The 16,560-nt window shown below is 47.5% G+C and overlaps 1 protein-coding gene across 2 annotated transcripts in view; it reads right to left on the bottom strand.

Moving 5' to 3' along the window:
* KIAA1671 (KIAA1671 ortholog) overlaps positions 1 to 12,343 on the bottom strand; it is a 64,693-nt gene extending 52,350 nt beyond the window's left edge. The window contains exons 1-2 of one of the 2 annotated variants that reach the window (XM_057385123.1): positions 12,174 to 12,343; positions 11,599 to 11,653 (exon numbers count right to left, since the gene is read on the bottom strand). The gene's annotated coding sequence lies outside the window, so the exon portion shown is untranslated. The remainder of the gene's footprint in view (positions 1 to 11,598; positions 11,654 to 12,173) is intronic. The other variant, XM_057385122.1, reaches the window with a different exon arrangement.
* Positions 12,344 to 16,560: the final 4,217 nt, after the last annotated feature.

The raw sequence follows: 16,560 nt of genomic DNA, 5'->3' as shown, positions 1-16,560 counted from the left end.
SAAAGACTCATTGACAAAGAGCACGTGGCAGCTACTGATAAAACACTCAGAGCAGAGATGCTGCAATAGATTATGCTGCTCCTAAGCTTTCACCTGGACGAAAAGAAATCCCAGGATCACAGACTGGCTCAGGCTGGAAGGGACCATAGAGGTCACATGTGGTCCCACCTTGCTGCTCACACAGGGTCATCCCAGAGCACATGGCACAGTTCTGGAATAACTCCAGGGAGGGAGACTCCACAACCTCTMAGGGAAATCTGGGGAAAACTGTCATTGCATGTTCTCGATACAAATATTTAAATACTGCTTCAGTTCCAACAGCTCTACTGTCTTTATATCTTCTCTGATAGCTGATTTTCCACTTGTGATCTTTAAAAACCATATGCAAAAAGCTCTATGTTCAACAGCTTTGGATTTGGCTGCTAATGGCACCTTTTCTGTCAAAACAGACAGTCAATACTGTGTCACAGCAATTTCTCCATTCCACCTTTCAGATATTTGATTAGTCAGAGCATAAGCACGTAGTGGAGCTCGGTCAACAAGCAACTACACTCGAGCCCAAAATACTTGTACCAGGCACTGCTCTAGAAATGCACTGCAGCTTCATGGGAGAAAGACACTGATAAACAGRGAGTTGGACCAGGTGGTTCCCAGGAACAGATTATTCTGTTCCATGAACAAAATGAACGATTTCAAAGCCTGCTCCTCTCAGTCGTAGCAACCTCTGCCCTGAAGATCAAACCTGCAAAGCCGCAGCACGGAGGTACTGAGCTGGAGATAAAGATATCTCCCAGGTACTGCTGCAAGAGACAGGCACTGTGACAAGAGCCTGGAAGAGCTGACATTAAACATAACTCCATCTCACAGGCAGCACCTCCATCCCCATCTCTACAGCAATTCAACTGCTTCACAGAAAAGATGATGCAACTTTGAACAAGGAAAATATTAACAGCATTAGACTGGATTAATTTTACTCCAGTTATGCCTTTCAGCATGCTGTTGGAACCATTTAAATCATTCAGACCAAATGGACATGACTCTCAGATTTACAGTTTTCACTCCCATCCCATAAACAGTGAAAAAAGCACTGAACTAAGGAGAGATGGGTGGATCTATATTGAGTCAAATAAAATATTGCTATAAAAACCAATACTTGGTAGCATTTATCATTCCCTGGGCCAAAATCCCTTATGTCACCCTCTGCTCTACAACACACTGACATCCTGAGACATGGATCTTTTTGCCTYTCAGGTTGTTCCCAATGTTCCAACAGCTCTTTGATCTCTTCCTTGTGTACTGAACCTGGCATAAACTCGGGTAGGACACGGTGCTGCAGCAGGGTGCTGCCTCCTGCCAGGCATCAATAAACTGCCCTGAGCTGCACACCCAGAAAAAACCTGCTCTGCCAACAATGCCTGGCGTGCCAGAGGAGCTACTGCTGCTGCCTTGATAAGGCTCCTCTTTTTCCTTCACTGAGCACATCTGGCTTCTCACATATGCAGGAAATAGGTTTTTTTTCCCCCACATTGATGCAAATGCCCATCTCAGAACCGCTAGCTGGGTCTTGCCAGCTTGTATGTGTGTTCCTTTGGTTGTTTGTGAGCAGGCCGTTGTTATCAGCAATCCACAAAGGAGCTTCCTCTTCCCCCAAAGCCCCATGGATTGGAACAGAGCAGGGTTGTGTGTGACTGTGAGGAGGCAGAGCAGTGATGCTGCATTTCTCCCCGTTTCTGAACAAAAAGATGTTTAAGCCAAGAACTCTGACAGCAACAAGCCTGCACATGCATTGTACRCTACCTTGTTCTTCAGAAACACAGCATTATTCAGCAAAATCAAGGCCTGGAATGAATTATTGATAACATGTACTCCATCTAGAAGCTTTATGAGTACTAAACAATTCCCTCTACCTCCCTACACGCTTGAGAAAGCACAGAAAGGGAAAAAATGCCTGTTAATTGAAAGACAACAGTTCAGGCAATAAAAACATTAATGTATTTATTCAAGGGGGTGAAAGGAAAAGAAATAGCAGAAGTAAGAGAAACCAGCTGTGAAATCCAGGGGCACTGGGAACCTGGAAGTGCCTGGATGTGCACAAGCACTCRTGTGGAACATCCCCACATCCAGCAYAGGGACAGGGAGGCCCAGGAACCCCAGGGGCTGCTCAAACCACACTCAAAGCTTTGGCACAGAAGGGCATTTTTAACCACAAGTGAACCCTGGGGGCTTTTAAACTTTCTGGGAAGTTTTAAGCACGGAGATCACAGAAGCACTTTAGTACATCAAGATGAAGACAGAAGAGTAACATGAAAGCACTTGAAACTCACAGTCCAATGTAGAGATCGCCTACATTTTCAGGCAGGACAATAATGAATAGCTGACACAGGCATATTTTACAGTTCACAAAAATTAGGAGGAATGAAAATCAGAGGTTTGTGCTCACCAGTTCATCCAGACCTGAACACCTCAGCACGAGCACTYACTTGCCCATGAGCAGCCAGACCAAGAAACTTCCCCCAAATCACCCCCACCCAGGCACACTCACACCACAATTCCAGCCCTGGCACCTGATCTCAGTTTCTCAGGGCATACCCAAGGAAGGGATTTAGTAACCTGAGAATGATCTCACAGCTAATTTAAAAACACCTTTCCGAAGTTATTACAAAGAAGGATCCTTCGACTGAAATCTGAGTCAAAAAAAAAACCAGGATACACCAAGTTCTCCCAGCTCCCCACCTGTTCATGCCTGCCCTCACAAAGCCACACAGTGAAGCATGACCAACCCATCCCAGTATGGTCACTGTTAACACCACTGGATGCCTCTGGAAGGCATGAGACATTYACCAGCCTCAAGAGTGACAGCAAGTCCTGCAGCTACTGAGAAATCTGCTGAGCCAACTCCCTCGCTGGCCTTTTTGTTACAGATCTGCAAGTTCAAAGGGTGGCACAAAGCTGTCATAAAACCAGATAACTGGCACTGCAGCCAGAACTGCTGCAGGAGAAATCCCTCCCGAGCCAAATCAGTTACAGAACAGGAGCCATGCCAATCCAAGCAATTGAATGTGATGTGGCAAAGTTGGAAARGAAATTAAATATCCACACATCCCTACATGGTTCATGAGACAGCAGCTGGTGCAGGATGCTTCAGAAGTGACTTASGCACAAAATCTAATTTATTTTCATTTTCCAGTAATCTGTAGCTTTGAGACTTGGTGAGCCAACAGGAGATACCTGCTCAGTGAAGAAGATTGGGCAATTTTTTCAATTTGTTTCACCACATATGAATCAAGCAGCAAACCACAGACAAAAGGTCCATGTGAACTACCAGACACAAACTCTGCCCAGGAACTGCCCCGATCAGCCTGATGAGTTCTCCTTCCCAAAGTCATCAGGTTCAAGAGCCAAAGTGTTCAAAATGATGAACAAAAAGCAGACAGACAGGATGGAAGAGCTCTGCCTGACCAAAGCTGCCTGTTTGCTCTGCAGCAAAGTGATAAACGCCACAGATCCTGAATCCTAATAAAAGCCAGTCCAACCTACTGCAAACACTGTCTTGCACATTGGTTTCGAGCCAATATTGGTTAAACAGTTATAAACACCCTTCTGTTAATTATATATTTTAAAATATACACTCATGCCTTAACAAGTTTTTCACTCCAGCCTTCTGTCCAGATGTGARCAGGAGCAGAGCCATGGGATCAGCCAGGGGCAGTGTTTGCAGACAAGTTGTGGTGCTGACTGTCTCAGTGAGCAGCTACAACCCCAGGCTCTGGGAGCTCAGCTAAAGTCCAGCTTTCCAAGGTTATTAGACAGGACAGACAAGAAAACACAATATTTCGAGAGTCAAAGTGAACAAAAATGACAATAACTTTAACCTTAAAGTAACCATTTTCAGTAACACATTATAAAAGTGTGCAAATCTAGACTAAAAGCTGTTGAATTAAAAATAAAATAAACTCAATGGAACTGAAACAACAATTTTGGAGACAATCTGAAAAATATACCAACCTGCTCCCCACAGAGCCAAGCTTGTGAAAACACCATCTTAGCCAGCCATAATTCTACAGTACAAAAAAACTGGAATCCAGATTAACTGCTTCCTACATTGTGTGCAACAGTCCAATATCAACAAACACGACACTCTGTGTGATCATTTCTGTACACATATATCACACACAGAGMACAAACAATCTGAAGTTTCTACATRTGCTGGTGTGGAAGAAACACCAATACACATTCCCAGTATTTAAGAGTAAATAAAAGAGAATAGGGTCAATATTGCTTGTCAGAGGCATCAGTACTGGGGCCTAAGTTACACATGTGCTTCAATAAATTGCCATTGGCAGAAGAAAATATGTATTTCATTTCAAGGCTTCAGCCTCACCAGTATCTCCTTAGATTTCCTCCTCATGCAGGAGCACCAACATGACAGTGACATTATTTAAGCAAGCATTTCACATGAAGAACAGATTCAGACTGAGATCTACAGCCACATTTCCTGCAGGTGACCACAACACAGGCTACAAGAAAGCCTCTCCCTGTCCAAAACTAACCCTCTGTGCTCCGAGCACAGGGAAAAGGCTCCCATGGAATCTGCAAGCACTGCAGAAGCAAAAGGAAGCACAATTCCAATATGTTTAACGACTGAATTAGCATAATGCTCATGAGGCAGAAAGCAGCCTCCCTGACCTTCTTGAAATGCTGACCTGKAACTATTGATGAGCGTTTCCGATGGGTGCTGTGATTCACCCTGTTGAGGAAGGAGACAAGGAAGCATCACTGCCCTGTCAAGTGAGAGCAGGTCAGACACGTGGAAACCTCTCCAGCAGCCTCRCACATCCGCACAGGAATAGTGACTRAAACTCTACTTAGGAGAGTAACAAAGACCTGAAGTTGTACTGGAAACTCAGCTGTAATCAGTGTGATTCATTTAATCTCTTCTTCGCAGACAGCAGTCACAGAGCTGCAGTGATTTAATTATTTTTTTWAAATATTCATTTTGTGAAGAACATTAACTGAACATTATTATGACTTGTAAGAATTACCATATTTTAGAAATGCTTAATACTACTTGGATAAATGAAGGTATCTATTATAGAATCATAAAAGGGTTGCAAGGGACCCTAAAGCTCATCTCATTCCACCCCCTGCCTTGGAAAAGGATACCTTCCACCAGCYCAGGTTGCTCCAAGCCCTRTSCAACCTGGCCTTGGACACTTCCAGGGATGGGGCAGSCACAGCTCCTCTWGGACCTAAGAGTTACTGCAGGCTCAAACATGCAAAAAATCCACACTTCACCATGCTTACAGCAGGAACAGGATGGTATTTAGATAACTCTGCAATCATCATGCTGCTGAAAACATTCTAATGGCAGATTACACTAATATTTGACATTCAATAGTGCCAATACAGTAAGACACTGTTTGACAACAATAACAACAGTGACATTTCTGTAAGGTCCCTGAGTTAGGGAGCGAGCCAGCCGTGCTGCTCAGCTTCAGCAGAAAGGCCTGTTGTGCTCGTTTGGGTCAATGAARAATTCCCAGTGTTCTCATGAAATATCAAACACTAACAGTGGCCAGAAATTCCAACTCTGTTTAAGACACATCCCGGCTTTGCTGGGCCGAACGCTTTCGTTATGGATGAGGCAGCTTTGTCCATCGAAAGCCTTGTATGGTTGAACATATTCCCAGCAGATAAACATTCCTCCTAAATGTTGGCACAACTCCCTCCCTGCGAGGAGGAGCCGCCGGTGCTATGGCTGCACTGAGACAGCCAGGCCTAGCAAGAGCTGAAGGCTGAGCTCATTAAAAGAGCAGAATAAAGACAAACTTAAAATTCCGCTCCTGTTTGTGCCTTTCAAAGTCTCATCGACACTAAAATAATGATCGKCCTCATTTTACAACAGCAGGAATAACCAGTTTTAGAACTCGACGTTTATTAACATCAYTTGTTGAAAGGCACTGGAAGCACATATTTAACCAATACTGTGATTACAAAAACAGTCACTATGAAAATATAAACAGAAGAGGCCGCTGTGTATGGCAACAATGTTGCTTGCAGCACTAAAAGCACACACAAATCCTCCTGTTTTCATGCATTTCACTAAAACACTGGCAGCTTCCTACCCTTGGAAACCACAAAAGGTAAAATTGTTCGTAACTACCAGAATCAAAGCAAAACTAACAAAGTACAACCCTCGCACCTTCACTTCTTCACCTCCTCCCTAATGCACTAAACCCAAGTAGTTTAGATTCAAACTACAAAATGCAGATAACTTCTTTTTCTTCTGTCTTTGCCATCAGAGCTGGAGGTGCCCGTTTGGAGCACAGGCGCTTCCCAGAGCTCTGTGCAAGAACTGGGTCAAGCCCRGAGCTGGAGTTAACAGCCCACTCGGCTCCTGGCGATTCCCAGCCCCCAACCAAATGAAAGGGGTGTTTTGACCTGGAAACAAGCCTCAGATCTCCTCCCTCCCCACATTAAAGCTCTATTAATTGTGTACAGTAAGACAAGCCTTACTCCAAAGCTGCCCATGCTGTKGCATCGCTCTTTGGAGGAGTTGCTGGAGCGCACACACTTCTTCCCTCCAAGTGAAAACTGGGGAGATACCAAACCTCCGGCAACTGAATTATCTTTTTCTGCTYGTTACACCAGCCTAATGACCATTCTGACTTGTAATTACTACAAGAGTAAGCAGGTTTTAGCTCCCACACTGCTGCAAGACCAACACTATCTCCTTTCAGGCAAGCAGCAGCTTTACTCTAGCCCAAAACTGGAAGTTTTGGCACTTAATTTTGATAAGAACTTTTAATGAATAGCTCTGTAAGTGGCTTTAGAGGAGGCCAGATCCCCCCCACCCCCAGCRTTTAAGCATGTGCTCATTGGACATGACTCAACCACAAACAAGCAGTGTTTTGGATAATAACCCTCTGTGCCCTGGACTGCTCAAACTGCATCACTGCAATCACACAACCCTCAGAAAACATTCATTTCCTCTCCTCAAGCGTGTTTTGTAGAGATGAAGAGCATAAAAAGAAAGCTCAACTCCCATTGTCTCAACGTAAGTGCAAGGAATTTCGGAACTGCAAAAATATGTATTAATGTTCTCCTATTTATACAGATGCACTGAAAAATACCCCCAAGCTGTTTGAAAGCTTCTTTGTTTGCAAAAGTTCCAGCATTACATATTCCCCGAACAAACTGAAGACAGTGGGAACCAAGAAAATAAACCTCCTCGATTTGAGAAAAGAATTGAAAGATAAAGTATGCGTCCATAAACAGCTTAATTTTAAGACTCTGAATTCTTTAAGCCCAGGCCTGAGGAAAATCATCACCCAGYAGATTTAAATATTCCTTTGTGTTCAGATATTCATGTCATACCAATCTTGAGAATAAAAGGGAAACATTAGGGTTTTTTAAAGCAATAGCTGCAAATAGATAAAACAGTCACTATACTAAATTTAGTGTGTTTTGGCAACACTCAATTTCCAGGTTTTCGTAAGAATTTCTTTTTCCTGCCAGTTAACACAACCCAAGACATAGAAAGTYCTCTTCACCCACAGAAGCCTTTTCAAGGCAAACAGTAATTGACTTGCTCTGGATTTGTTAATTGTTATTTTTCTAATTATTCCTGAAAGGCAGCTYGAAAAGAATGGCCTGAGAGTTCAGAAGTTCATGTACGTCCCTCAATCTCGCTGAGAGTTAATGAAGGACAAGAGAGCAGAGAACCTCCTTCACCTCTTCTAACCCAGAAAGCAGAGCATCTCCACGGAATCAGTGCCTTAGACTTCGAGTCTCACTGGAAACACATACCCARGGAACCCAACAGACAATTCCGGGACATTTTCAGGAAAAATCTGCACGTTCAGCTGCTTAGGGCAGGTGCATCTCAAATTTGTCAAGAGTGTAGTCTCCCAGCCAAGCTGTTAAACCTCCCAGGCCTGTGGTCACTCTGAGGGCTGTGATTAGGATTCAAGACTGGTTGCTGTGGAGAGAATTCCACAGCTCTCCCGACATTATTATTCCAGTCTCTAAGGCTGTGAGATCAAGACAACCACTCAGTGGCTTACACTGCAAAAGCTACTACCACAACCAGAGACTCTTCATCTAAAGAGATTTCTGAAGCAAAAGCAAAAACACTGTGGCTTTCGCCCTACCATGTCTCTGGGTGATTCCTACACACAAAATCAAAAACACATTGCAACATTCCCAGGTTCCAGTCACCCCTGTGCACCAAACACAAATCAGTGATACAGACTGGGCTCACGGCATCACCACAAGCCTCATGCCTGGGCTTGCAGGATGAAGTATTTATTTCAGTCTCGTTTTTCCAAGCAGCCCACAGTCTCCTGCTCCGTGAACRACTCTGTAAAGGATTCACAGGAATGGTCCCTTCCGCCCTAAATGCTGCCTGCTACTTGAGAATCAAACAAGGAGCCCCAAAAGCTGCACCTGCTCTAAGGAATAAATTTATAATATAAATGWGCAGAAAGGRTAYAKCACTGMACACCTSCCTATGACCAACAGCATCATGTGCRTTTAGCCAGCTCAGGAAGTGAGACTTCCAACCTCAAGCAGGAAAATGTCCAATTAAAAGAAACACCTTGAAAATCAGGAAAGAACGGTGACATTACAAGCAAATGGATGCAGAACACCCCAATCTGCACTCAGACACACCCTTTTACTAGTCAAATTTTTCACTAACTACCCGGCACACAAGTCAGCATGACCAACTCCTTGCCAAAGGACACCTTCCCCTGGCTAGTGAGCAGTGCCAGGTTATCAGCTTCTGTGGAGTATCAATTTGAGAAAACATACCATGGCTTAGAGAAATATCTGAATCTGTGCAACTCYCCGATAAGAAATCAGGACAATTTTTAAACACACGAGCAGCCAGGAAAGGAAGTCACAACTGTCAGGTGTCCCTGACTGACACACTCGGGGTAATCCTCTCCGACATGATCCCGAGTCTTTCCTTGATCTGCACAGCACTCCCCACAAGCAACATTACACCAAAATTTTCAAGACCATGGCAAGTTTTCTTATCTCTGTTTACAGATTCAATGACAGACAAATCACAGCAATTTGATTCTCGTGTTACTTGGAAAACCTGCTAGAAGGGAGGAAGCACCACGAGCAATAATCAAAGACAGAGTAACTCCAGGGAAAGGACCAGGCAGTGAAGAGCAACATGTTCCTCACCACGGAGACTGRGCTCCTTTCTTACTCTGCAGTAACCAAACACGTGCAAAAGAGAGGGCAGGTGACAGGACTGCTTTYAAAATTATCTAATAGCCAGAGAAAYACAAGTGCTGAATGGAGCAGAGTCCAGGACAACACCCAAGCAAAATCACAGAGCTGTGCAAAGAATCTCAGGAGCAGGAATACCTGAGCTCTCCATTTCCCTGGGACCTGCTGGTCAGGACTTGCTTCTTTCACGTGTGGTCTGAATGTCACCTTGAGCACACRAGGCAGGAAGGGCTGGTAAACTTATAAAATATAAAGTCTGAAATTCCTGCTTTCAATAAAACCTATTTCCAAGTTGTAACTGTTCGGATTTTTTTTTCCTTTGGTAGAAATCAGGCCTTTGTGAAGTCTATTGCCACTGCCAGAGGAGTCTGCACACACAAGGGGCTCAATTAACATCCAAGGTGATGGTGCTGGACGTGGCTGAAAATGGAATTAAAATAAAACAAAAAAGAATCCTGCAGCTACACAAAGCCTCAGTAGTTTTTCCTCAGAGCTTTTCCTCAGAGGGAAAAAACTGCTTCATCATCAGCCATGGAAATGTTCTGAATCCATGGTTATCTCGTCAGTCCAGAGCCGGTGAGGAGGAGCACAGATGGGTACTGTGCCCTTTCTCCTGCCATAAGAGCAGCAGCTCCAGAACTGCAGCGTGAGCACAACCCTGGGGCTGGGGCTGTGCACGTCCTTTACTGCCACATATAAAATGATACAGCAAAAAATGACAAATCAAAGTATTTGAGTTGGAAACMGTCCTGGACTTTGCCTCCTTTTAGGGACTTTCCATACCGTGACACTCCAGAGTGACTCGGTTCTGTGTCTTCTATATATTGAGAAGGAAACATTTGGCTTAGAATTAGCTCAGGGCAGTGTCTGGAACAGAAAGAAAGTTTACACACCTATTTTCAATATACTCTACACCTATCAAAAGGGAATTACAAGCTACAACGTCTATTTAAATAGGATTCCAACCTCCTTAACTACTCTGAAGCACAAAGGCTTTTTATAGCTTTACTTGCTAATAAATATCCTTGACAATTTTTACCGGAAAAGGCAGAGCACACAGTGAAGAAAATCCTAACAAAAAAAAACCCAAGAGGAGGGGGGAAAGTTTATAAATTCTTGAAAGGTTTTCTTTTGTTTGGTTTTTTTTTGAGAAAGTCTTTACCTGGATTAAGCTGCCAGGCAACTTTATTAGCATTTCTGCCACACATTGTCTGCTTCCCTACCACACCCTGCCAACGTCAGAGGAAAACAAAGAAAACTCCCATTTTCATGTGGTTGTTAGAAAGATGCAAATCCTTCTGGTTTGCGGAGGAGAGACAAGGAAAAGAAAATGCCAACAACCTTCAGCTCTGGCAAAAAGTACCTCAGAAGCAGCTGAACAACTTCCCAGTTACCCTGGAAACAGAGTTTACCCCTCAGCAGACGGGAAAAATTGCCTGCAATTACCACCCTGGAGCAAAGCACCAGCTTGGACAAAACATCAATTTTTGTGTGCTGCAGCTCCTTTAATGTGATCCCGGTAATTTATCATGAGCAATAGTTGATCTGGAATGAAATTCTATTACCAAACCCCAAAGAGTCTGAGTTCTATTATCGAACCTGTAGGTATAATCAAAGGTTACGATATCTGCTAATGGYACAGAAGAGCTCCGCCATCTGCCAAGTGTGATTTCCCCTAATCCCATTCCTTAYACACAAATCAGAATCACCCGGATTACACCACAGAAATAGAAGCCAATACCTGAATCCACGGGATTAATCTCCCACCTCCAGACGGGAGAAAGGCAAGAACAGCAACAATGCTGCAGGCAGGCTCAGGAAGGCAAAGCTTTCCACCCGACTCCACGCAGCAACACACAGGAAATTCTGGGATTTCACTGATTAGCTTCACCCGTCCAGAATCCCGGYGCAGCTCCCTCCCAAATCCGAGCGCAGAACTCCGTGCAAATTCAGGGAACTGACCTCCACGTGATCTTTTGGACCAGCTATTTCCACCCAGAAGCAGAACTCCACATCTCTCCACACACACATAAACCGCTTGGATTTGGAGTTAGGAGGAAAAACGAACAAATGAACTGCGTATCACGAGAACAACACAAATTTGTCCACCCAAGTGCTTCCAAAACAAATATATATGCCTCCTAGCAGGAGGTTTGGAATGAGATGAGCTTTAAGATCCTTTCCAGCCCAAACGATCCTGGGATTCTACATATACACGATGCCAACAAGCGAAGCTRTGTGCATCTTCAATTAAAAAGAAGCAGCGTGATGACTTTAAACTGGCACTTCAAACTAATTGTAACGAGCAGATAATAGATTTCCTCAAATCCAAGGCATAAAAAAGTCACATACCACTCCCGGGAATGCCTGAATCCCTCCTGCCTCTCCCTAAGGAGCAGTCGCCCGGCTGTAAACCAGGGGGGAGAGAAGGGGGGGAACATCTTTATTTGTCCATTTAAGACCTCCAAGCACATTATCATCCCTAATCCAGCGAGGAACAGATAATTGCAAACCTCGTGGATTACAAAATTACGCTCTAATCCTCARAACCGCCAGCACAACACCATCCACCAAAAACCACCTACAACCCCTCCCCACCTCCCTCCGCTGAATTAAAACCACAGAATGGGTTTTTTTTTTGACGGGGGGCTTTTCCCCTGCTCTTAACACACGAGGACACGAACCCCTGGCTCTGACGCAGTGAGAAAGAAGCAGCGAGGAGGTCCGGCAGCAGGGCGAGGAGCCATGCGGGAGCGGCGAGGGCACCCACCGGCACGGGAGCGGCGAGGAGAGCGGCGAGGAGAGCGAAGCAGCCCCGGGGAAGCGGGGAAAAGATTCCCGTGCCGGCCCCAAGCGTGAGCGAGCACTGACCGCCTTTGTCCCACCGCCGCCTCGCCTTTACCGAGCCTTCAACCAGCAGCACTTACCCAGCCGAACCACCGGCTGCTCCCTCGCCAAAAGCGGGCGCCGGTTCCGCCGCACCGGGGAAGTTGCTTGAAGTGAAGTTGAGCGCGCAGCGGCCTTTCCCCCGCGGCGGCGGCGGCGAGCGGCGGCCGGGCACGGCCGGGGGCGGGGCGGGCAGAGCAGGGGGCCGTCCCTCGGCGCTCCCCCGGAGCGAGGGGCTGCGGGAAGGCGGCGGACGGGCGGGCAGGCGGGCGGCGGGAGGAGGGAATGTCCCGCCCCGGTGCCGGTCCGGCCCCTTCGCCCCGGCGGCCGCGGGGCCCCGCGGGAAGCGCCGCTGTTGCCATGGTGACCGCGCGGTGCGGACCGTGGGCGGGGCTCACACCCCCCCCCCCCCGCGCGCACCGCGCTCGCGGATTGGCTCCGCCCCGCTCCACCTGCTCCGCGCGGGCCGCGGGTTCGAGTCCCGGCCCCGCCGTCCTGAGGGGAAGGGCGGGGTAGTGTTGGAAAATGAGATATGTCAGGATTATCTTATTGTGTACTGTTCTGGGCTGCTCAGTATGAGTGAAAAAAGGAGATAAGTGGGGAGGGTCCAGCTGTGGCCGTAAAGATAATGAGGTATGTGGAGCATCTCTGTGATGAGGAGCAACTGTGGGAGGTGGGCCTGCTCAGTCTGGAGAAGGGAAGGCTGAGAGGGAATCTCATCAATCCATACAAACATCTCAAATCGTGTGCCTGACTCTTTTCAGTGGTGGCCGGCGACAAGGACAATAAAACGCAGCAAGTTCTACCTCAACATGAGGAAAAACCTCTTTCCATGGAGGGTTGCAGAGCACTGGGACAGTTGCCCAGGGAGGGYGTGGAGTCTCCCTTTCTGGCCACATTCCAAACCCACGAGCAYGCATTCCTGTGTCACCTGCTCCAGGTGACCCTGCCTTGGCAGGGGTTGGACTGGGTGACATCCAGAGAGCCCTTCCCACCCCAGCTGCTCTGTGATTCCATGATTCTGTGAGTCTAATGAGTGGGACAGGCAGCAGCTGCATCCCTTAATCAAGGACAACCTGAAACTAGCAAGCTGTGAGGACCTCAATGATGTTGATTATGTTTCTATAAACATTGGTCATTTTCAAAGCCATTCATCTTTGGCCACTTAAAAAGCTTGTAAATGTTGGTCTCTTTCAGCTATATCCTGTAGCTGAACTRTGTTTGTTGTAACACTAAAAATCACACCTACAGGTCAAAAAGACCCTGTCCAGATGAAGATCCTTCTCTTGAGCATGTGGAGTAGCAACTCATACAGAAATTACTGACCAATCTTAATAAAGGATTGTGCTTGGGAAGTTACTAACTCTGAATTTCTGTGTAKAAATAATAGCAGAAAAGTAGGGWSGGGYGTGYTGGATTTGTGGAATATGTTGAGAATACAGGTACACAGCCCTGAAATAAATAATCTCTGTCTTAAGGGTGTCATTGGCTTGTCGCATTCAGATAAGAAATAAAATTTTGTGGCCACTACTGTCCTTCTGTCACCCTCAGGGCAGCACAGCTGTGGAGCCCAGTCCAAAGGAACATTTCAGACCTGGGAGTGTYACTCCTCACTCCCCTCCTGAGGAATGGCACCAGAGTCACCTGATCTGCCCGCTGGCATCCTCTCCATGCCACAGCTGTCACAGTTCAARAGCTCCAAATGCTGCTTTTTGTCATTACCAAAGGTGTGGTTCCCTGCTGAGGAGTACAAAGTTGGCTCCGAGGCGAGGCCGTGACTCACGGCAGGAGGAAGGAGTGTGTGGAYGACGGGCTGGCCACGGGCCAGGGTGATGCCATGGCACAAGCAAAATGCATTTCCATGTCCTCATCCCAGCTCTTGGCAGGGCAGAGAAAGACCAGGCAGCCGGTCCTGTGTCCCTGCCCTCCATGGGGAACTCACTGATCTGCCTTAAATCAGCCCAAATCTCCTTCTTTTGCGGTCCCAAGCCAGTTGAACCACTAGATCTGTCCGTGATCCATTCCTAGGGAGCCATACAGAGTCACTGTTATTGCCCCTCAGCAGGTGCATGGATGGGGGCAAGAGGAAAGGTTTCATCAACAAAAACATCCAGCCCCGCAAAAGGAATATGAAGCTTGCCTCGCCTCCTCTGTCCCCACCCACATCCCATTTAAATTAAGATCCCTTTCCCACAGCGCTCCCAAATCAGGATAATATAGGTRTTTTCCCCACCTTAGCAACCTTTTTATCTTCACCACACAAAGGGATCCCAATTCCATGACTCATTTGCCTTTCTCTTTTCCCGAACCCAAGCCATAACCCATCCCCTCAGCCACCTTTCCCCGCCAGCACCCTCCTGGCATCTCCGAATCGCTGCCTTCTTCAAGAAGGGTGTTCCTGCCTCTTACACCTCTTTGAAGTGCTTCTTGTTCCACCCATGGCTGGGAACCCCTCAGCAAGCCATGGGGAACGAGGAAAGCGCCCGATCAGTTATTCAGGAGCCGTTTAATGGCAGCTCCCTGCACAAAAACACCTCTTCAATGACAGAGAACGGGCCTGCGCCAGGGCCCTGCGGGCTCCATAGCCCCGGGAGCCGCATTCAAATGGACTCTTCAAGACAGCAGCAGCGTTCCCAAGGAGCTGCTGCCTCRTTTCCCACTCTGTGAGGACGAGCCTCAGCGGGTGATTTTGCAAATGCCTGAAGGGGTGAGATCTGGGAGCTTCAAAGGGGCCACAGAAACTCAGGTTGGTTGGAGCGGTGGCAGGCCCTGGGATGGAGAAGGCACGGAGAAGGCCCAGTTGTGTGGGGTCATAAGGGATGGATTGTCACCCTCTTCCTGTCCTTGTTGCCCTGGGGACACCCTGAACCTGTGGGAATGGAAGTGACTGTGGTGTGGGGCCGGCACAGAGCGGGGCTGTGGGACTGGCAGTGCCGTGCTGGGGAGATGGGAGAGCCCCGGCCATCACGGGCCGCCCTTGCACCCCAGCTCTGGCACCAGGCTGAATTGTCACCCCACTGCCACCCCATTGCCATCCCACTGCTGCTGTTCCCTTAGAATCACAGAATTATTTGGGCTGGAAAAGCTCTCCCAGGCCATTGAGTCCAACTGTTCTCCCAGCACTGCTCAGGCCACCAATGTCCCCAAGCTCCACATTGACACATCAGTTAAATCCCTTCAGGGAACTCTACCAGCTACCTCTCCCTAGGCAGCTTCTTCYRATGCTTGACAATCYWTTCTGYRAAGAAATTTTCCACAATATCCAATCTAAACTTCCCCYGGCACAGTCTGAAGCCGTTTCCTCTGGTTTTGTCCCTGTTCCCTGGGAGCAGAGCCCAACGCCCTTCTGGCTGTCCCCTTCTTTCAGGGAGTTGTGCASAGCCAGAAGGTCCCCCCAGAGCCTCCTTTTCTCCAGGCTGAGCCCCTCTTCAAGCTCTCTCAGCCAYTTCTGGTACTYCAGATCCTTCCCCAGCTCCATTCCCTTCCCTGAACATGCTCCAACACCCCAAAGTGTGTCCTGCAGTGAGCAGAGGKCAAGGACAGGACCTGGCATGGGGCACAGCCCTGCAAAGGTTCTTCCCCTGTGCTCTGTCCCCACCTGAGACCCTGCAGGAATCCTTCTCCCACTGAGTTTATCAGCACATACCAGAGCAGAAGTGACCCCAATAGGGGCAGAGTTAAACGCAGAGCCCTGCTCCCTCACCCCATGTATATGAATTAGGGCTGTAATTCCACCCTGCAGTGTGGATGGCAATAGTGAACGCACACTGCCRGAGCCATCTCACAGACATCTGAGCTTTGACCCTCTGTTTTATGACTTCCCCGCAGCCCTCAGTGGGATGACATGCAGCAATAGGCAGCGAAGGAGTGCCTGCACTCGCAAAAGAATGACAGGCCCCTTATCTGTGAAGTTTCCATTCTTCAGATACAGTTTTCAAACAAAAGGCTCCACTCCTCCGATGAGTAATGCCACTGTTTCTCCTCTCCACCGTACAATTAATTTCCAGGCTGGGATTTCTTCAGAATTGAGCTAAGAATGGCATAAACCAGAGAATACCAGTGAATGTTCTGTGCACCGGGGCTGCTCTGGTGATTTATCTCCTCTCACACAGTCTGTCAGTGCCCTGCAGTGGAGAAATGGGTTAATTGCAAACGGCTCATGGGCACTGCCCATGACACACCTGCACACCTCAGGGAAGGGACAAACACAAAGGGGGTCCCAGGCAGAGCCCCCAGCCCCTGCTCTGTCTCACCCCTGCCTGACTTTGGATCCTCTCCTTTGTTCCAGCCAGGAGCAGTCTCCGTCTCTTCCTGCTGAGCCAGTTGCTCCTGTTACGTGAAGAGGTGGAGGTGTATGCAAAAACAGCCCGTCTGGGTCAGGGGAACACCGATCTTCCTGGGCTCCCCTGCTACCCTTCCCAGAGCCAC

This window comes from Malurus melanocephalus, unplaced genomic scaffold (assembly GCF_030028575.1).
Source record: "Malurus melanocephalus ecotype Western Australia unplaced genomic scaffold, MMel_1.1 scaffold_792, whole genome shotgun sequence".
NCBI classification, from domain to species: domain Eukaryota; kingdom Metazoa; phylum Chordata; class Aves; order Passeriformes; family Maluridae; genus Malurus; species Malurus melanocephalus.
Note: the sequence above shows the minus strand (reverse complement) of the source record. Positions and strands in the feature narration are given on the sequence as shown.